Source organism: Copidosoma floridanum, unplaced genomic scaffold (assembly GCF_036245765.1).
Source record: "Copidosoma floridanum isolate Cflo_tuat_1 unplaced genomic scaffold, Cflo_Japanese_pri ptg000017l, whole genome shotgun sequence".
Classification (NCBI taxonomy): Eukaryota; Metazoa; Arthropoda; class Insecta; order Hymenoptera; family Encyrtidae; genus Copidosoma; species Copidosoma floridanum.
Window position 1 is genome coordinate 9,532,956 of NW_028321894.1, and position 22,088 is coordinate 9,555,043.

Sequence of the window (22,088 nt, forward strand, 5' to 3'; positions counted from 1 at the left end):
CAATTGGCTTTTAATCATTTACGCCCTATTAGCGTTTGTTTTCGTAAGACATAAGGACTGATCGTTATAAGCAACAAATTTTAGATATCAAAAGGGTATAATATTTCTTATTTTAATAAATTAAGGAAGCTAAAATATTTTTAGCTCAAAAAATCGTCTTTTATGATTGATATTTAATGAAACTCGGATTAAGCAGCCATAAAAGTTTTTTTTTTTTTTATTACAGTTTAGTATGCATTAGGAGGCATTTGTTGATAATTTCTGAGTAAACAAAGCATTTACAAGGATCAGAGAGTTGCTTCTTGAAAATCTATTTTTAATCATCTTTGAATTTAAAACTATTCCTTAACAATATACGTGTGAGTATCCAGATCTACAAAAAAAAACATTCTTTAAGAGAAACCCCAGCTAAAACTTTCTGTAAAAACTTGAATAAACAAAATTTTTTGTTCTTAAGACGTAATACTTTTGTGAGTTATGTAATTACTGTTAAAAGTTCGTTTGAATTAACCAAAAAAAATTCTAAAAATACAAGTAAGTAAGCCTCTTCCTAAGAACTAAAGTGCACTTTTTATTTTCTCTTTAACTTTTCTATAAATGAATACAAGTTATTTATTTTAACATTTAAAATTGATAAGCGATTAACTTTCAGCTACTTTCAATAATCTTTTGTTTCACCCTAAATTTTAAAAGGCCTTTTTTACTTTTTAAATAACCTTAATAAAAATTCAAAGCACTAGAATATTCATCTAATAGATAAGAAAACTGTGATTAAAAGAGTTCCTGTATACATGCATGCCTGCACATATTTGTGTGCGTGTTGATAAATGTATAGCAGATATTAGTACAGAGAAAGCTGACTGCAATAGTAGGACAGGAGCTTGCTTTTTGTCATTGTTTTAAGTGCCTCATCATTTGCCTGCATATGTGATCATACGAAAATAGGAGCTGAAATGTCGACTACAGCTACATAGCTCTAAGCGCATGTAGCATAGTGTAAGTGAGTGGGGAGTTCAATGAGCCTTTCTCGCTATGCTCAAGTAAGATCTTAGAGTTTAAACGGGGATCAAGAAAAAAAAGTTTTGACAGTTTATGTATACTTGTGAAATAAAATTCGTCATTTTCTTGTCACCAAAAATTGCATTCATAAGATGCATTTGAATTTTTCCTTTCAATACGACTTTTTGTGACTTTTGGCATAGTTCAGACTCTTGTAAGCACTAAAGGCTTTTTTTTTTTACTTTATTAGGTTGTAATACATTTGTTGGCAAGGTAGTTCGACATTCAAGGAATCTAAAAAGGACCGATGAGCTTCTTAAGTAAAGTCTTTTGTTGACTGAAGTTTCCAGCGAACGTGACTGCCTGGATACCTCAGGGTTTGAAGCTTTGGAGCTAGTTGTAGAGCTCCCTCCCAACATCTCCTGGTATAACGTTGAAGACGGTTATTTAAGATGGTTTATTAGGACTAAAGCACCTTTTTTTTAGACTCAGTTGTTTTGGTGATCTAAGGTGGAAAGGTTGGTTTGTGATGCTCGCCCATTGGAGACTATCCAGTTGGCTCACGTTTATTATTTTTTCTTCATAGCTGTTAGGCTCTCCCAGCGCAGACCTTATAGAATATCGGTGATTCCTGGTTGGATTCTTAAAGTTGAGAGGTTAATATAGAGTCATCAGTCACCGCAGTTCTCAGCTTTGTGACGAACAACTATGCTCGTGACGTCTGCCAGTGAATCACTGACTTGGTTTAATAGTGGCTGGCTTTACATAGTCTTTGAGTCGACGAATCGTCTCCGGAAATCGTAGTGAAAATGTATTAGTTGGCAAGGTAATTTAAACTTAGGTGGCCCTTAAATAAACCGATGAGATTGATGGTTGAGTAGGAAACGTAAATACTTATAATGGCCCTGAAAAGGCCCCGTGGTGAATCTTGCAGCCATTCCTTATTATGATTTTTGATGATGAAGAGCCAGCTGCAGGTAGCTTGGCACTTATTCTTTGTACGGAAACCATACAGTAAGGAAAGGGTCGTTTCCCAGATGACCAACCGCTCATCGGCAGTCAGGAAAGTGGGCCTGGAGAACACCTTCTCTGTAGATATGCCATTGGAACGACCACTAAACAGAAGACCTTTGAGGCTGTTTGTACTTTTTATGGCTGTATTTTCAGGCTCGCATTTGAAGTAGCAAATTCTCTGACGGTACCAGGTCAGATGGTTGAACGGCCACAAAGCTCTGAAATGCTGGAGTGGGTTATGCTCTGGCTTGAAACGTTTTCTGGTATTCCACCAGAGATGTTGACGTTCCAAACGCCTATTTTTCTGTAGGATTCAACTATTTTGAAGATGTAGGGTAAAACCAAATTCAATTTCGCTTGCCCATGAAAGAAAAGTGTCATCGGTAACTGGAATACCCAGCTGAACGACGGACTCCTCTGTTCTTGGGGTAGTGTCGATGATTGACTACAATGATAGTTCATTTGATGGGGCATCTTGGAACCACTCTTCACTATCTTTGGTTGCGGGTGGCTTCAATTTTACCTCGATGCCACCTAGCGGATCTTACTGAACTAAAGCGCAAAGCTAGCTTGTTTTAGCAAATCTTTGAGCTTATTTATCGCTACTGTTATTAACTTTTTCAAGAAAAAAACTATGCAAAAACTATTTTGGAATCGTAAAGAATCTGTATGCAAAATTTCAGCAAAATTGGTTCAGTAGTTTTCGTGGTTAGCGATTACAACGGTTTTAGCGACTTTGGTTTATACATTAGTAAGATTTATGGAAAAAAAACTACTTAATAGAAAAGTTATCATAAAAAATTATTTTTTTCCATAAATAACCAATATTTCTCATTAAAAATAAATCATGAATGTAGATAATTAATTTCTCAAGGGAGTGAAAGGTTTTGGATCGGAAACGAAAAGCAATTATACAAGTTAAGAAGTGTTAAGTAGACTTTTTTTTAATGGAAATTATTTAGAAATAATTAAGCGATTTGTTTAAACAAAATTTTTTCTTCATTCAGCCACACTATGTGTTTATAATTTATTAGTAATGTTATTATTATGTATTTAGAACACTTGACAAAAATTTTGTTTGAAACGTCACTCTAGCGTACAAGAGGTATCTTATACACCCTTAACTGCACAGACTACTTATTACAAGGAGTTTGCTTTTTATTTCTCTCCTACTTTGGATTCTTTGAAAATGCAATGTATCAAAGATATTGTGTTAAAAAAAATATGTCGCTTCAATTCTTTTTTCAAGTTGACAACCCGCGTAAAAAAAGTAAACTCCTTCCATCCCCATCTGCATTTGCTTTTTAGATTATTTTTTTTCATGTTTTCAATTTTCTTAAGCTCTGCTTGAAGCTGCATCTGCAATTCCATCTTTTTTCTATCCAGTTCTTTTTCTGCCATCTTGAAATCATCGCTACTTTCCGATGAACTCTCGTCTTTTTTTGAACCCTTTTTTTTTTGGTGACGTTTTTTCGACTTTAATTGATGTTTTTTTTTTGTCGCTTTACCTGTTTTTCATTTTTTGCTGGCCTTTATCATCACTTTCATCTCCTAATTTGAGGTCACTTCCTTTTTTGATGTTGACTTTTTTGTTTCTTAAAGAGGTGAAATATAATGTTAATGTTTGTCGATATTCTGTTCTATTTATTCTTTTCTTTATTTTTGTGTTCATTGTAACAAATTCAAAAACATCGTCATAAATATCTTCTGGTATCGGCTCTCAATCTTTTTTTCCCGTTGGTGACATTTTTCTTAAATTTTTTTTCCCAATAATGTCATCCATTATTTTCGTACGATTTGTTACGGCTTTTTAAAGTACGATAGCTTGAACATGTTGAGCTTCCACTTCATAACTCTAGTCAATGATTTTTCTCCTAATGGTACCAAGCTTTTTTCTGTAGTCAAATGGGTTATTGTTGTCATCGTTTCGAGATCTGCTGCTGCTGCTGCTGCTTCTACTGCTGAAGTTTGTCAAGGTGATTTTTAGATTATTATTTTTTTTGCAGTTCTTTGTCCTCTATTTTTCTTGTTTGTACAATTTCAAGAATTATGCTGATTTTTTTGATGTCTTCATTCGAAACTTTAAACAATTTTTCACACTTGCGTGTTCAGTTTTTGTCATTTTCTGCCGAAGCTGTGTGCTTGTGGGGCCACAGCAGAGGCGTGCTAGCTGGCTTCAAGATCCACCGTGTCGGCAGATACATTGGAGCAATACAAAGCTCGAGCTTTCTCTTAGTGTGCCCATCCACGCCAATCTATTCACAGGTGAGGTGTACTTGCGGGGCCTCGGCAGAGGCGTGATAGCCGGCTTCAAGCTCCACCGTGCCAGCAGTTACGTGTGAGCAACACAAAGCTCAGGCTCTATCGCAGTGAGTTTGCAGGGCATTGGCAGAGGCTTGATACCTGACTTCCAAATCCAATGTGTCAATTTCAACATTTATTTCAGTGTGCCGAGTGGCTTGTGAACGACATATCTAATTGGTGCCAGTTCCTTGTCACAGGTGATCTAATCAACTGCCATGCAATGCACGCAATGCAGAATACAAGTTTTATTATAAAGTTATTCGGTGTTCAAATAACATTTTTTTAATTCTGTGACTTAATTTTGGATGAATCTGACCAGTATGAGACAAATGACAGTGAGGATACGCCAAGCAACGAATCCCTACGAATATGACCTACCTCTTTTAGATCAACAAATAGATGTAACAGAAGACAGTGAAGTTTTTTCAACACACAGCCCTTCATCAAATATAATCGAAACAACGACCAATAGTAAAAGTGAGGAATCAGACATTGATGATAGTGATGACGAAGAAATTGACAAGTCAAACAAACCAATTTACGCTGGAGCACCAATAACATTAGGGGAAAGTTTTGTTTCTATATTAACGTTATTCACGGGTCATAATAGTACGGGATCACTTTTAGCTGATATATTGTCTCTTATAAATTCGCATTGCATTAAGCCGCATAATTGCGTCAAAATCGTGTACAAACTGAAAAAATTTTTCACCAGTATAGACTATCCTCTCAATTGGCACTATTATTGTAAACATTGTCACTTGAAAATTAAAAATCATGTAGACATTTGCCCGACTTGTAGTGAGAAAGAAAAATATTTTTTTTTAGATATATCTATAATTTTTTAACTAGAATCGATTTTCAAAAGAGAAGATTTCCGTCAAAATTTAAATTACAGATTTTTGAGACAAAGAGAGGTAGATTCAAATTATGAGGATATTTTTGATGGCTCTATATACAAATTTTTGCTAGACAGTTTTTAAAAAAATCCCAAGAATGTGACATTTACATTGCTTAGTGATGGTATTCCAATATTTTAATCTTCAAAATTAAGTAATTGGCCATTTTATTTAATGATTAACGAATTACCCTATAACATCCGAATTAAAAAAAAAAAACTTGATCGTTGCTGGAATTTTGGTTGGTGCGAAGAAACCTAATTCTGTTTTATTTACATCTGTCGTCAAAGACGATTTTAAAAAATCATACAATGGCGTTTACTTGAAAACATTCCTTGGTATTAAATCGATTCATGTTAGAGGAATAATTATCAGTGGCCCGTGTGATATGCTAGCAAAGGCTTTATTTTTAAATATGACACAATACAATGGTAAAAATGGCTGTCAAAACTATACAATTAAAACTGTAAGGGTTGAGAATGTGCAGACGTACCCATTTGTTAAAAACTTAAATTGTAGGACTACAGAGAAGACAAAAATACTTGCAAAACAAGCTCACGAATCTGAAAATTTTGTATAGGAATAAAAGGCCCTTCTCCATTAAGCTTACATGTCAAAATTTATGTTAAATCAACGGCAATCGACAAGATGCATTGCGTGCTCCAAGGGATCATGAAAAAAGTTATGTTTTACTGGTTCGATGAGACAAGTCGCACGCATCCCTCTTCCCTATATGCTTACATTGATATGATTAATACTAGAATAAAAGCAATTCAAATGCCATCGTTCACTCAAAGTATTCGTAGACAAGTAAATGATTATAAATATTGGAAAGCATTAGAATTGAAATTATTTTAACTAGCGTATAGTCTGCCTCTGTTAAAAGGAATAATGTCAAAAAAATATTTCGAACATTTCATTTTATTCGTTTTCGGAATCAGTCTGTCAAATGCATCTTGTATAAGCCAAAAAATCATAGATGATGCAAAAATTTGTTATCAGAATTTGTAAGACAATTTGAAAACTTGTACGAACCAAAGAGCATTACGTATACTGTGCATTTGTTACTTCACTTAGCTAGCGAGGTAGAAAAATTTGGTCCTCTCTGGGTTATGACTTGTTTCTTTTTTGATAATTTGAATAGAAATTTTAAAAACGTATGTTTATGGTTCAAATAGTTCTGAGCTTCAAATTTGCTCTTCTATTATAATACATCTACATTTTACAGAAATAAAAGAAAAACTGTTAGAAGATGTAACTGATGTTTATTATAATTGCAAAAGTATTAAAAAAAGGGGCACATATAGACGCAAATTGAAGAAAATTGTCTATGACATGTATGTGGTAGGTACAGTGAATAAAGCTGTTTTAGAGGATGTTTTTAATTTTTTAAGTAGGAGAAATATCCCGTTTGATTATAATAAGTGTTATAAGCTTAATAGATTATTGAGTTTGGGACTTTATTATAAAACTAATGCATATGCTTCGAAAAAAAAAACATTTTCTTCTTGTGTTATATTTATTTTTAATGATAATAATAATTATGGGTTATGAGATAATTTTATTCTTGCCTGTGAATGCCCACGTTTTTCTAATTGCGAAAAATGCACAAAAGAATGTAAGAGTTATGCTGTTGTAAGAAAGGGCGTTGTTGAAAAAGCTTTCTATTCTCATTTCAACTAAATAATTATGTTCCATACATTTTCGATTTTCAAAGAACTAATGAGTTGATTGCTGTTCAAATTAAAAATATCTGAAATGTAGGTTTTTGTATAAATATTAAACACAAATTGGAGTTAACAACAAAGTTGGATAATCTGGAAAGAGAAAAAAATAAAGAGATATGAAAAAATACTATTTTTATTGTATTATGTACTCATTTTGAAAAATTTTCATGAGAGTTCTTATTTAGGTAAATTGAATTGCATTAGAATTTTAGATTAGGTTTTTTTATACTTGTTTTAAAGTTACATTTAAGTATGAGCTTTGGTAAAGCTTCATTTGAACTTTATATAAAATTTTATTTGACTTTTTTTTAGATACATTTGCTTTCAACTTAGACAAAGTTAATTCACGAAAAGCAAAAAAAATTTATTCAATTTAGATAAAAAATTTTTACAAAGTTCAGAGAGACTGTTTTTAAACTTGTGTTTGAAGTTCTGACAATGTTTCGCTATGTCTTAAAAAAAAACTTTTAAAAAAAGTTTTTCAGAACAAGAACAAAAAAACTTTTTTACACGTTTTTTAAACTCTTTTTTTTTACGCGGGAATATGGCAATAATTATCAAAATTTAATTAAAACTAAATCACGTCCGAAGTTTGGATAGCTAAGACAGCTGTGGCTTTTGCCACTTGTTCTAAACGAATAGTTTATCACTTCAATAGTTCTCGTTTGACAGGCTCGTTTAAGACTTTATAACTACTGAACACATGATTTCTTAGGATGTGAATACAGTTTAAGCCTTTCAAGACTTTCAAAAAATTATGTACATCCAGTTTACGAGAGAAAACAGCCAGAGGCACAAAAAGATTTACTTTAGTTCTATTTATATCAATAACAATTGTTACCAGCAAATTTTTATAATAGCCTTTTTTTAATTTAAAAAAAAATTTGTGCTTTGTACTTTGATGCTGTTAGCATGTAACTATTAGAAGATAGTTAATACATTGTACTTTTTTAAGAAGAGGTATTATTTAAAGCAATAGAGACATGGACAAGTAAGATAAATGATTAGTAAGAAATATACAATTTTTTAGGCATACTCGTAAGCATGCCTGTGTGAGTGTCATTTTACTTATATCTCAGAAACCTTATGACCTGTTCCAATGATTTAATACTTAGAAATGTTACTTTTTTTTTCGTTATAGTAGCTCAGGAGAAACCTTTTTAAGATGTTATGGAAATTTCTTGATTTTTTTCAGGCAGATTGTAGTTTCAATAGGTAAAAAAATCAACCTTATTTGTAGATTAATTTTACTTAGTAAAAAAATTGAGAAATTACTTTTTGATGTAAAATATCTTCTGGCGTGCAGTTAACAGCCACGTAAAAAGAAATTTGCAACAAAAAGTTGGGTCCGCTGCTTCATTGCTGTTCACTCCACCACTGGGTCTGCCTTCTTTCTCTTTCTCTATATATACACGTGCATTTGGTGAAACTTGTACCTCTATATACATATACACGGTAAAGATAACTATATCATCGTGTGTATATAGCTTTTTTTGGTAAAGTGTACTACCCATGGATTTAGCTGTACAGAAGTATATAGATAATTTCTTTTTTTTATTCATCATCGCCCGTAGGCTCAGACATGGCATTTTTTTACACAAGCACAGTGTTACTTAGCCATCGTTGCACCTGAGTTATGACCAGATGTTTATATACACCTATAATCACGTAGACGAAGTGTCAGAGAAACAGTTAATCGACCTTCAAGAATCAAGAGCACATGCGATAGGGCGAGACTTGAATGGTAACCAGACGATCACTTATCCAAGTACTAACCACGCCAAATGCAGCTTAACCTTAAAGATCGACGGAACTGCAACTCTCCCGTTGTGCCACCGCAACTACTGTGAATATAAATAAATATTAATTTTGTACTATAATAATTACGTATAATGTATGTATAAATTGAATTTTTAAATTTTTCTGACTCCGAGAATCGAAGTAACATCGTTCAGATCGGTAGTCAGAGACTTTGTCAATTGTGCTATCCAGCACATCGATTCGATCTGTGTTCTGATAACTTATGACAACCAACCGATAAACTTTTAAATCAAAAAATTGGTTGATTAGTAGGCTTTTCTTATATAAGGGATATGTATTTCAGCCCACTGGTTTCAAATAAAATAGTTATTACTATTTTTAAAGGGTCTAATAATACTGTAATTAGGTTTTAGAGCTCGTTTTGATCATATCTTGTAACGGTTTTTGATACAAAAAAAAAAAAATTACCAGTGTAAAGGGTAACAAATTTATCTTCCATAAGCACTATTTATTCTCTTTTGACAAGCACAAAATGTTGAGAAAAAAATAAAAAAGCCATTTTGGTAGTACCTGTAAGCGTGAGTAAGATAGGGAGAGCTAAGAATCGTCTGCTGCTGCACTCGCTTTCTTTCGCTATTGTACTCATACAGATAGGCCATTTTTATTGCTTTCTTTAATATTTAGTGTTTCTAGAAAATGATGAATTAATTTCTGACTAAGAAATTATTTTTTCTTAAAAAAAAACAAACTCCTTAAATAGTTTGTTACGTAGGAAAGATATTGGAAAGAAGGTGCTTCACGAGAATGACCAACACTTATTATTTCAAGGACCTTTATTCAAGATACTGTAATCATAGGCAAGGTTGCGCGTGTGTTTTCTTCGAAAGCTCGTTGTGTACTCCCCCGATTGACTCTATCCTTGCTCGTGCTTTCCTTCCCTTGGCCCTAGGGCCCCTCGTTACGAGATTTGAGGAGAGGGAGCACATAGTCTCACCTATATTATCGTACGTTACACGTCCGAGGCTACGACGTCGTTGTCCTCGACGACGCTGACTTTTTACTTTATGTAGAATCTGTGTGCTAGTTTGCAATCTTATGTGTGTGTGCTGTTTTGTGTTCTGTTGTTTATGTTGTTTATGAAGTTTGATATTTTACACTCATTCTTCCATTTGAGTATAGGAAACCACTGTTCTCTTTACATAAATATTTTTCTCTTCTAATTATTTAATTTCTTCTCATCGTGTGTCAAGTGTATCACAACATTGTTTGTGAATGTGCTTTGCCTTGTATTACAATTATGTACAAAATTGCCATGAGGTAGGCATTTGCTTTATACTTCTTTACATTAGGTGTTGTTTTACAATGTAGTTACCATTTTAACTTTCGCGTGCGTTTATTTACCAAAAAAAAATTCCGTACAAACTTCTTATCACTAGTATTCAAGTAAAAAAAAAATCTTCTCGGATCTTGTCCTACGGACTGCGCCCCCCTATATAGTTGACTGACTCCCGGTGCTCACTTTCGTCTGCTCATCCATATCATTATAATTACTATTATAGCTACAATTACCTTTTTTTATTATTATTATTATTATTTTTTTTTTTACAATGAACTTTAACATAACTCTCTCGCTATTTCATATTTTAAGAACAAAAAAAAATTCTTTTTAAGTCTTGTCCTACGGACTGCGCCCCCTGACACAGTCATGCAACTCCTAGCGCTCATCCTCTTCTTCTGATTACTATTGTTATTGTTTTTAATATCCTTATTGTTATTGTTGTTATAGCTAAAATCGTCATAAATGTGGTTCTTTTTTTTTTAAACTTAAAACAAATTTACCGATGTTCCATATTTAGAAAAAAGAAGAATTCTTTCTTGGTATTGTCCTTTGGACTGCGCCTTAGTATTCGTATAGAGGGTTGCAGTCTCCTTTCTGCCCCGAGCTCTGCAGTCGGCGCGGTCTCGATTACTGCCAATTCTCGTGCTTCCTCTTGAACTCTTTGTTTACCTGTAAACGTTCTATAACATATTAGTAGTAGGGCCCCTCGATGGAGAAGGCACTTATACATAAGAAAAAGAAGCCCTATGCCAAATTTATCAACCCTGTTATATATAAAGCTGTAAGCTATTAGTTGCCAACCCTGGCTCCTGCCTATATGTCCGCGATTTAGTCTCTGTGGTAAATACTTCTCCTAACACTATTTATATCCCATCGTTAGCTATTTATCTAAGTGTGTTACCACGTGTACCTTACTTTTTCTCTTATATTTCTCCTTTATTTAGTTAGCGTTGAGCTACGAGTGTGGCTCTCCCCTTACATATAACGTAGATAATAATAAACATATCTTTTAATTATCTGGCTTTCCTTTTTATACAAATATTATTGTCGATACAATTTTTATTTATGTAAGTAAGATTCAAAATTTTGTATCGCAAATCTTTTTTTTTTCTGTTGTCATTACTTATTACACATCGGCTCTACGTGTGCGTATGAGTCGGTTATTAAGTATGTAAACAGTTGGTTATAATATTATGGGCCCCATCTTGCCTAGGAGTCATATAACATATTCGAGAGGACTGTATAGTCAGATAATTTGACTATTGGTTATCTAACATTTGAATTGTATTTTGGTAGTAACGAGCTTTGAGGTATGCATTAAAAAAGGAATTATTTTACGGCAATGTAATCCGCACTTATGTTAAGACCTGTGTCGTATATTTTTCTAGTGTTTTTTATCCTTACATTTTCTGATACTGTGTTTTCTGCTACTCTCCCTCTCTCTTCTCTGACATCATGAGGTTTAGGATAGGGATTTTATGTATATTTCTTGTTTGCTTTTATTCTTAACGCCACGCCGTAGACGCATTGGATGATTTCGTTCGTTGCTCTTTCGCTGTTTTTCCCCTCAAAAACAAAACTTCTACTTTTTTTTTTTTTTTTTTCTTTTGATGTCTCAAGAAAGAGCGCTTTCTAAGGTGTTTGCTCTGTTGTCTGAGTCTCCGAGTCTAAGCTTCGACACTGCTCACGTGACAAAATGATTTTTCGCACCACGAAAATCTCTGTGTGCTGTCCTCATGGACGCAATTCTGCAGAAGCATTCTGCGTGCACTAATGCACAATGTTGTTGTGTAGGTAGTGGCTTTAATGATTACAAGCATTTTTGCTTTTTTTTTGGTTGTTGTAGATCTCTTTGCCTTCTTTCCAGTATCGATGCCACTGTTTAAACGAGAGTGGGCTGGTAACCTGGTATTCTTGTCCCGGAGGTGTTCCAGGATCCCACAAGGGCCTCCCAGCTGTCCTTCAATGGCCAAGTCCTGAGGATATACTGCCACACGCTGGGTGGGTTTGATTATTCCTTTTGAGGTGGACGGTCTGACGAACAGGCTATTCGTTATTTTAGACATGGCTATCAATTCTATATCCCATGACGATTATGTGTGATGTTTCAGGTTTTATGATTGTCAGCATATCATGATGGTAGAAGTGAAATTGTTTCTCATGAAGAACAACAGAAGGAAGGAAGAAGAAAAGGTTCAATCCCTCATACTCGACGTGGGATCGTGGGCCTTTCCAAAAAATAGCTTTATTTTTCCTGAAATTGCTTTAATAATTTTTGATTAATCTTCCATGCTCCTCTTTACTTAACAACGATTGCTAAAATTTTTTTTTTTCACAATAATAAAGTCAATTGGGTATTAAACACAATTAATATTTGTTTATTCTTATTTTCATTTGCTATTTTCACATTAACTCTTCTTTGTGTACTTCTCGCATAAAATTATTTTAATTCACAAGTACATGTTAGCCTATACGTGTATTTTTTCCTTTTTTATTTGTCTTCACCATCTATAATCGTACATTTGGCCTGTGAGTTTATTCTATTCCTATTGAGTACGTCTACTTACAAGAGATTGCCATACGTGCCCCTCATTCTCTTTGCTTTTTTTTTTTCATTCACGTTATATCAAATTACTATTGATTAATGTTATCAACGCTTTCTTCATGCGTACCTCCTCATTATAGTTGTTTTTTTTTTTTTGCTTACAAATCTAAATCTAACGTATGTGAATATCAAGTTTGCGGCGCGTCCAGGAGCCGCCAAAAAAAAAGTTTTATCACAAGCCCAATTAATCCCTCTCTTTTTGTCATATTTTTGCGCTGCGTCGAGTGGTCGTAAAAATTTTAGAAAACTTAACTTTTGAACGTATTTAATCAATAATCTTTCTGTACAAGGGGGTGGGTTAATTGTCAGAATATCTGTTGGTTGCGCAGTAATCACTTATTTCATATTTTATTTTTGTGTGATTTGTTGCTCATTCGTGGCTCGTCTGAGGGCCACGAAATAATGAAAACTAACGCTTTTCCCTAAATATATTATACACGTATGTTTCTGTTTATTCTGTCTTCTTACATAATATACTATGTCAGTACACTAGCTTCATTTTTCTTATATTCTGTATTTCTTCCGTCATTATTATTATTATCATTAGTATTATTAATATTACTAACATTATTATTAATATTATTTATATTCTTATAACTATCGTCGTTGTACTCTCTTTAGTCAATAGCTTACCGTTGCCTTAAGGATCCGGTGGGGGTGGTGGTTTAGGTGGGGGCCTTATGCACTTTTCGTTGGGCTCTACTTGTTTTGCCACTCTCCAGGTATTTGAGCTGTACAAGGAGGTAGATGGTTCCACTATTCCCTGCTTTAGCATTTTCTCTAGTTCTGTCTTCATTTGGTTTCTGGTTGCTGGAGGATATCTGAATCTTTTTGCCACGATGGGTTAATCCAACGTCGTTATAATTTGGTGCTTTATCAGATGTGTTGCCCTGAGAGGCACACCATCGAAGCCAAGTATATAAGGGTTTGACTCGATTAGATTTCTTACATGTTCTTCTTCTTTATGGTTGCAACCAGCTGTGTCTACGAGTTGAATCATCTTGTCAACCTGTTTTTGCTTCTCTAACTCTTTTTCGTCTTTTGTAAAATTTTTTGTTTTTTCTTCATCACTTCCTGTTTCTTTGTTAAATAACCTTATTATTGCTTCCCCCAAGCTTTTAACATTGCCACCTTTAACGTCTGAGTGCTTCCGATGAATTCTTTTGTAATCTAGCTAATCTACTTCCGGAACAGGTACGTATTTTATCTCGTTACTTATATTAATACAGTCCCCGACTATTTTTCTATTAATATTTTTGGCTAAAAAATTTCCGAACAATACTTCTTCCTTCGTCTTTTGCAGAGGTATCCAGCCACTTTCTACTTTATGCTTTATGCTTTTCTTTATTTGCACGTGAATTATTTGTCTCAATTTTGCAGGTATTTTAAAACACTCTGGCTTTAACAGTGGTATCTCTACTTTAACCAATTTAACTATATTCTTGGCAGCGCTTATCTGGCCCCAGTATAGCTTAAAAATATCCCACCCTATGATTCCTTCCGCGTCAATTTGGAAGTCATGGAGGACGACATATAATTTGTACTCTAATCCGTGCAGCTGAGCCTGTACTGTGCCCAATGTTTCGCGTGCTCCATGAGTCACACCGATAATAGCTACTAAATACCTACTGTCTATTAGCATGTCAGGGCTCAGAAAATTAACCTTTATAACCAAAATGTCTGTACCAGTATCCGCATAAAAAGTCGTCTTTTCATTCTTTAGCTGTGGTCCTTATAGCTGAACCGATGGTGGCATATGCCATGTTCTTGCGAGCTTAATAACTATTTTAGGCAGCTGCTCTATTTTTTTGTCGCGCTCTAAAAGCTTGGGTTCATCATTATTTACATGTGTGTCTAACGCTGTTGTCTGATTACTCTTTTTGCGGGCTCTCCTCACTTTTCTTGTGCGTTTGCCCCCCCTCCGTCGTCTAGGAGTATTTTCGCACTCTGATTTATTACTTTTCATTTTTCCCTGCACTGCGTAAGTATTCAAACTGTTGTGCGTCACCACCTCCGCTTCTTCTTGCTCCGCCCTTTGCAGCTTCTCTCTTGCACCTTTTTCTTCGCCGGACACGCTTTTTTCTATCTCTCTCTCTCTCTCTAGTTCATGCTCAGCGTTTGGGGACCACGCCGAACATCCTGGGAGCTTAAAGCAGCCGATCCGTCTCTCCTATTATCAGGGCCGTATTTGCCATTTCTTTCCTATGGTGGTCCCCTATCTTGTGGTGGCCCCAGTCTTATGAAGTTTCTATTATAGCCGTCCCTACTGTCCTGATTTGTATAATCATTTTCATAACAGTCGGATGTGTCCCTGCAATAGTTATTGTATAAGTACCCATTGCCCCGATTGCCGTATAATTATTGTTTCTAGGATTGTTATTATTATACCTATCATTGTAATTATTGTTCCTATTGTAGACCTCTGTTGCACCATTGTTATAACCCCTGTAATAATTATTGCAATTATTATCATTAAAGTTATCATTCCTGTGATTGTTGTTGTTATTTCTATTATTGTAAAGGTTCTTTCTGCTGTAGTAATTATTATTCCCATTATAAGATTTCATTGGGCCGTTGTTGTAGCCCTTGTTATAATTATTGTAATTATTGGTGTGAGAATTATCATTTTCGTTTCCGTAGTTATAGGCGTTTCTGTTTGTATTGGTGTTGTCTATGGGTTGGTTATGCCCCTCGTTTTGCCGTATCTCTGCTTCATCCCTGTCTTGCTTGCGTGAGTGGCAGTCTCTCGCATAATGTTCTGGTCTCTAACAGTAATTGCAATTTTAATACACTGAGTTTGACGTGGTATTATACGTTCGTACTTATTGCTGTAAGTAGTACTTCATCCACTGCCATAGCATAGGTCTCGTCGAGTGAGCGAAAATCTAGCATAAGCTTAGATCAGGTGATCCGGGTGAATGCTTTTGGATCATCACGCAGCCCTTTTTATACACTACAGAGGCTACTTTGGTTTTTGCAATGCTTCCCAAAAGCTAGGAGTAGCTAGATTCTATGATTTATTTTCAAAGTCATTTAATTTTAATATTTTCACTGATTGAATCAACATTTTATAATTATAATAAAAATCATACACTAAACTAGTATAACAAGTATAGCTGCTCTATCTAAGAAGTTTGACAGGAAATATGTGTTGAGGAAATTTAATGCACATCAATTAAATGCAATATTTTTTTCATAAGTCTTGAAAAAAAATTTAATTCTATAACCTGACAGTGAGTTTGTATAGCTTAATAACAACTTCCTTATTTATTTTTAATTTAAATATACTTAATTTACAATGTTTAATATAAATATGTTCTGAAATTTGATTTATAAGAACATTTTTATATAATTTTTCCTAGTTTTCTTTTAAACTTTGTTGCAACAATTTTATTTTATGCAAATACAACGACCAATTAACATCTTAAGGTTCACGTTTCGAACGATTCATTATATTGAGAAATTTATTTAATTTTTTTTTTCATGTCTAATTTTAATAATTGTTTGGTTTGCCTTGAATTTTAGTTAATTGTTTTTTAAACCACTGTTTTTTCTTCTTGAAAATTTTGATTTCCTTGACAATTTTTTTCTTTAGTATTCTTAATTTTCTGTCTTTTATGTTTATTAAGTAAAATTTCCTGTACTTTGATTTTTTCTTACTTATAATTATTTCATAACTCTCTTATTAACTTGTCTACCACGCAACCAGGCCTTTTTTTAACGGAAAATTTTCTTTTTCTTTATGAAATTGAGTAACAATGAAAATATTTTTAATTTGTTTTAAAGCATTATAATTAGATATTCTACAAAAACGTTACTTTTTCAGTAAGGTTTCTAAGTTTAAACTATTCATGGACATAGAGAATCGAAGCAGGGTACAAGCGAAAATAGTGGCTTGATACAAAAGGTAGCTGAACATATGTTATTAATATCTATTCATTCATGTACCGTCGATGAAATCTGATCTTAATGTGATATAACAATTTTTTTCTTTTTTTATCACAATACGTTTACAGTTTCATTTAACGCACGTGGGAATTCCCCATATAGATACCCCAAGTAATAATCGTGTAAGCATTAAGCCACAAGTTAATTGGATAATCCTAAAACAGTAATATGATCATGCTTTCCCGAATCACCTTGACCAAAACAAGTGTCGTTGTCTCAATGACTCGGAAGTTTACAGGGTATGCACACAAACGACACGCTTAAGTATGCGTCTATCAAGCGATGGATTACGCTAGAGTCAACTATTTCGAATAGGCTTACAACGCAAAGATAAAAAATAAAATTGAGATCAAAGAAGACTAAAATTATACAAATCAATATGCCGTACTTTCTCTGCTGATTACTCGATCCTTGCAATTAAGGAATTAACAAAAATTTTATCTTACTGTAAAATAAAGCCAATTGAGTAGGTTTAATCTTGTAACATCATGAAAATTAAAAATTAAATCGGGATCATAGAAAACTAAAATGAAACAAATCAGTGTGCCATATTCTCTTTTCTGATTATTTAAATCTCGTAGTAAAAGAATTATTAAATATTTTATCTAACTATAAAATAAGGTTATTTTATGCTCACAACGATCAAGTTCCATAAAAATCAATTGAGTAACAAATTTGCAATGAACCCGCTAAAGTTACAGCAGAATTTTTAAATCACTATGTCACATGTAATTTTTTAACATAAAATGCACGCTATGTGGCTTAACTTGATTATAATTAAGTTATTTTGAAAATAGTAGGCCAAGAAGAAGATCTCAAAAGGCTTGTAATAGAATACAATTTAAACTATTTTTAAATAGTATTAAAGAAAAATTTGCAACTGGCAAGTAGATTTGAAATAAAATAAACATATACTACTGATGTGAAAAACAGGCTAAAAAGCGGTGCAAGAGAGAAAGGAATCACAGGAGCCAAAGTACCAAGCGATTGAACACAGAACAGTACAATGGAAATACGAGCGACACCAAGAAAATTGCCACGAGCAAACGTCCCCAAGTTGCTTGTTGAGTGGAGTCGAGGCCACCTTTAGATTAATATATTATGCAACCAATGGTTTTACGTCCCAATTCTTAAAAGTCTTGCAACTTACGCTCCCTCAAGCCATTAAGGAATTCGCTCACCTGACTTGCTCTTTTAGTTCTTTCTTTTTCAACCCAAATCTAAAAATTGCCTTTCCTCCCTTTTTAAATCTCTTAGTTGACCTCGGCCTTTGACCCCTCATCATCATCCCTCTTCTACGTAATCGCGATTGCCGATCTCGCTGTAATGCGTAACCAACGGCACGTCAGTATAGAGGTCTACGTCGTGACCACACCCTCTCCCCAGATTCTCTTAAGCCTTGACGGAATTTTCCGTGCGGCAGCCTAATCTTTAAAACAAAGCTTATTTGAGACGCTTCCAATTCCTAGAATATACGTATTTAATAAAAATGATTTTCTAGCTACTACTTAAATGCTACTGTAAGTTAGAAATATTTTTATTCACTTTTACTTTGCACTGAAGGCTTCTCAGTCAGATCTTTTGTTAATTGTCAAAAAACTATCCTGTACAAAAAGATCAGTTTTTGTAGATAACTTAAGAGCATTTTTATAATTATGAAACTTTTTAAATTGTTTATTGAAGTAATAACTTTAATTAGAACATAAATTGCTGATTTTACCGTGGCGAATTTTAAAAAATGTCTTTAGATGAAATAGCAGGAGCCATGGCTTTTGCTGCCTAAGGTTATGAGATGGAAGTTAAACCCAACATGTATTGCAAATGTAGTACAATAATTGAATTATCTTGATGTACCGAGGTTGATGCAGGAGTCTCAATAATGTCAACCAGTTTATTGCAGCTTTTACCTTTCGAATCACAAGAATTCTTATGCTGTAACAGTTAGATGGGTATGTGTAAAGCGGGGGAAGACGAATTAGCTTGCTGAAAGGATACACACTGCACTTGAGACCATGCCTGCGGTGAGAAATCACACATCGGAGTGGAGTCAATATTTGGTACATCCCGCTTAGCAAGAGTAGATTATGATGAGAAGATTATTAAAAATTTATTCAATGAGGTTGATATTGTTGTCTACTCATATACTTCCAAAGTTTTTACCAGTGCTTTTGACTTTATTTCAACCCATTTTGTCAGGTGTACTATGTATTATGATAGCTTACGACCAAACTCGTCGTAAAATTCATATTTTTTCTATTCTTCAAATTAAACTTTTGCTTCTGATTCAGCAAAATGGTAGTTCAAACTTATGTTATGTGTTACATCCTTTAAATTATTTAAGGCTTTTACATTTACCAAAGAACTGGTAGAGTTGTGAGCGTTATCAATTTTTGTACTTTTATTTTCAGGGTGCCCACTTTATCAATCATTTTGATTGATTTATAATGATTTCTATCTTGTTCATGAGCTTTGTTTGAAAGATAAAAAATATTGTTTCAATAGTTTGTTTTAAAAAAATAAGTCTTTAAGCTTACTTTTTTCGAGAGACCTGTACAATTGATATAAAGAGTAATTTTTATATATAATTATAACTATTAAACCAAGGAACTTAACGTATTAATGAAAGTTAAAATTATTTTTAGTTGCAATAAATTCCATAAAGTTTTTTTATCTTCCTACAGATTTTCAATAGGCTCTTTGTACTAGCTTTACCTTGCCAGGACTCCGTACATCCATTTTTAATAAATGAGCGTAAAAGATCAGCAGAAACAATATTATTTTCTAAATTTTGTACTAGTTCTAAAAAAATTGGTATTGCCGCAAGTATTGTTTATTGTAGTTTGGAGACGGTTTTCGCTCATACTAGTATTAGTATTATGGATTTCATTGAATTTCCTTTTTTTCATTTTTCTCCTGTAAATTGTCAGAAAATGCGTTAAAGTTCAATTCATTGTAGGAAATTTATTTAAGTCTCTTTATCGTATAAGAATGAGTGACTGAGATTTCAGTGGCATCACTACAAAATTGTCAATATTAGACGCTTAATTTGGACCAAAATTTACGAAACTAACAAACCTTAAGTCAGAAAAGACTGCTACGTTATTTAAGATTAAATTTTTAGTGAAAAACCTTTTTAAGAATAGCTCTTCAAACTAAATATTTTTAAGAAATGAAACCTAGAAAGTTCTTTCAACTTTTAGGTTGGGTAAATTTGGATTTCTTGCCGTATCTAGTAGTACGCAACTTTCTCAGAAAAATGTGTATAATACTAATAGAACAAGGGGTGCGTATAAAAACTTACAGGCTATGAATCTGAAAATCTTCATCAAGATTTTCTGATACACATAACTGTTAAGTAATCTAACATTCTTTACTTCATGGTTAGAGTGAGTAAAGTCTGCATACGCAACAAAAGCTGAGGTAGAAACTAAGTTTTCATATTGCTGCTAAATTTTTCCTTAAGATGTTATTTCAAATCTTGTGCCTTAATGCTTTAATCGTAGCACAATGTCTTTGTTAGTTCAAGTTCTTATTAAGATCCTTAAAAAATGCTATAGTAATGCTAAATTACAGCCACCAGAGGTACATTTCTTAGCATACTAGTATAATGCAAGGTCTTACGGTAACGTAAAGTATTGAAAAACCTGTGACTTATGGCATAACTAATGATGGGTTTGCCAGCTCAACAGAAATCTGATTGCACGTGATATATTTTGAGTTTGATTGTTGAAACACCATTTTATGAGTGCAAAATTTAATAGAAAGAAACTTTTTGTTTTTATAAAATATCTTGAAAAATAGGAGTTATAGAAAAAATAAATATTTCCATATTTATTGTACGATTCAAAAGTTATCCATAAAAGTTGGTTATGTCATAAGATTTTGTCAGCCATCATAAATTTATATACTTCAGAAGTACCAAAGTAGTGATCTTTTCTGCTCTACACGCATCGTACTTGTATGGCAGACAAGAGAGTGTGGTTTTTGGTCAGTCAAAGTTCTGAAATACTACTGCTCAAACTTCCAACTGAAAAACTGTAAGTATTATTGAATATGGTATTGAAAGCATACTTACTAATTTAAACAGTATGACGATGTTGAGCATCACGAATATTTGTGTTCTTAAGATATTATCAATGATGTTATAAGAAATTCTCAGTAAGCTTATATTTCTGTTCACTGCCATACAAAATGAGTATGTTTCAGTAACTTTAGAATGTTAGCTTTGTCTTCGAGCGCTCTGGTCTTTTTAAAAGTGAATACTACTGTTAAATTAAATCTTTGTCTCGTACATTGCAGGATTATTTAGGCGTAAAAATGACTATAAATAGCATTTTCTAAAGAATTACAAATATTTGTTAAAAACATTCTCTGTGACTATTGCAATAAAATACATTAATAGGGCCTACGTATTTTCACTGAGTCACACCAAAACTTTTAAATTATGATTAACTTTTTTACAGCAATCACTAATACGTTAAAATAATTATGTTACGAATATATTAATTTTTGCAACAAAGCCTTTTCTCATTGTAGATTAAAAAAATAATTTTTTTCATGTGACATCTCTTACAATCGTCTAAAATAAAATGTATGTGATTACATGAATAATTGTATTTGAATTGTTAGTAGAATCGTACATATGAGGCTTTAAAAAACCTTATAGTTACGGTTAATATTTACAGATAATAAGATCTTACAAAAAGTGACAGTAATCTTTGAGGGATCACATCAACTGGGCTAATTTATAAACGTTTCATTGTATAAGAGCTTTGCTCTTTCTAGTTATTACTGTTGGGAATGATTGAGATGTTATGAATGAGAGGTAAAGCTATAAGACTCAGAATCTATGTTGAAAAACCTTTTAAGATTAATTGTAATAATTTTATAATTCTAATAAAAAATTATCTCGAAATTATACATTAAAGAGTTTAAGATAAAACTGTAATAAAAAATGGGAATCAGTGGCCAGTTGTTGCTTGGATACCAAATTATAAGGTTTTACTTCTCCAGCAATTATTATATAAATGTGTATGTACCTTTTTACAATAATATAATAACTAACCTACTATGATGTATGAGAAAAAATAAAACTGTTTTTAGATCTAGGATATAGGATGATAAAGTGTGGATGTAGTTAGTATTTTGATATGTAATAAATAAAATCTTATAAAAAATAATGATTTCAAAAAAATTTTCTAGGCACCAAACATTTCTAATTTTAATTTTTTACCTGCCACGTACACTTACACACTTTTTCTTGATTGAGTACTTAACACCTATAATATAGACTTTAAGAAAGGACAAGAGACTAATGAAAAATCTTTTTAATGAGTAACCGTACATTTAATTATATCAAATGTTTGATTAACATATTGTCAAACCAACATATGGCAAAATTATAACGATGTATACATAATAGATCATTAAAAACAATAATGACTTTGCTGTTATTCACATGTATAGTTGAGAACACATCTTGATCAAACAAG

General features: G+C 33.1%; 1 protein-coding gene across 1 annotated transcript in view; it reads left to right on the forward strand.

Annotated features, from left to right (window-relative positions):
* KaiR1D (Kainate-type ionotropic glutamate receptor subunit 1D) overlaps window positions 1-22,088 on the forward strand; it is a 1,638,136-nt gene that overhangs the window by 1,200,108 nt on the left and 415,940 nt on the right. The gene's annotated exons all lie outside the window — the stretch shown is intronic.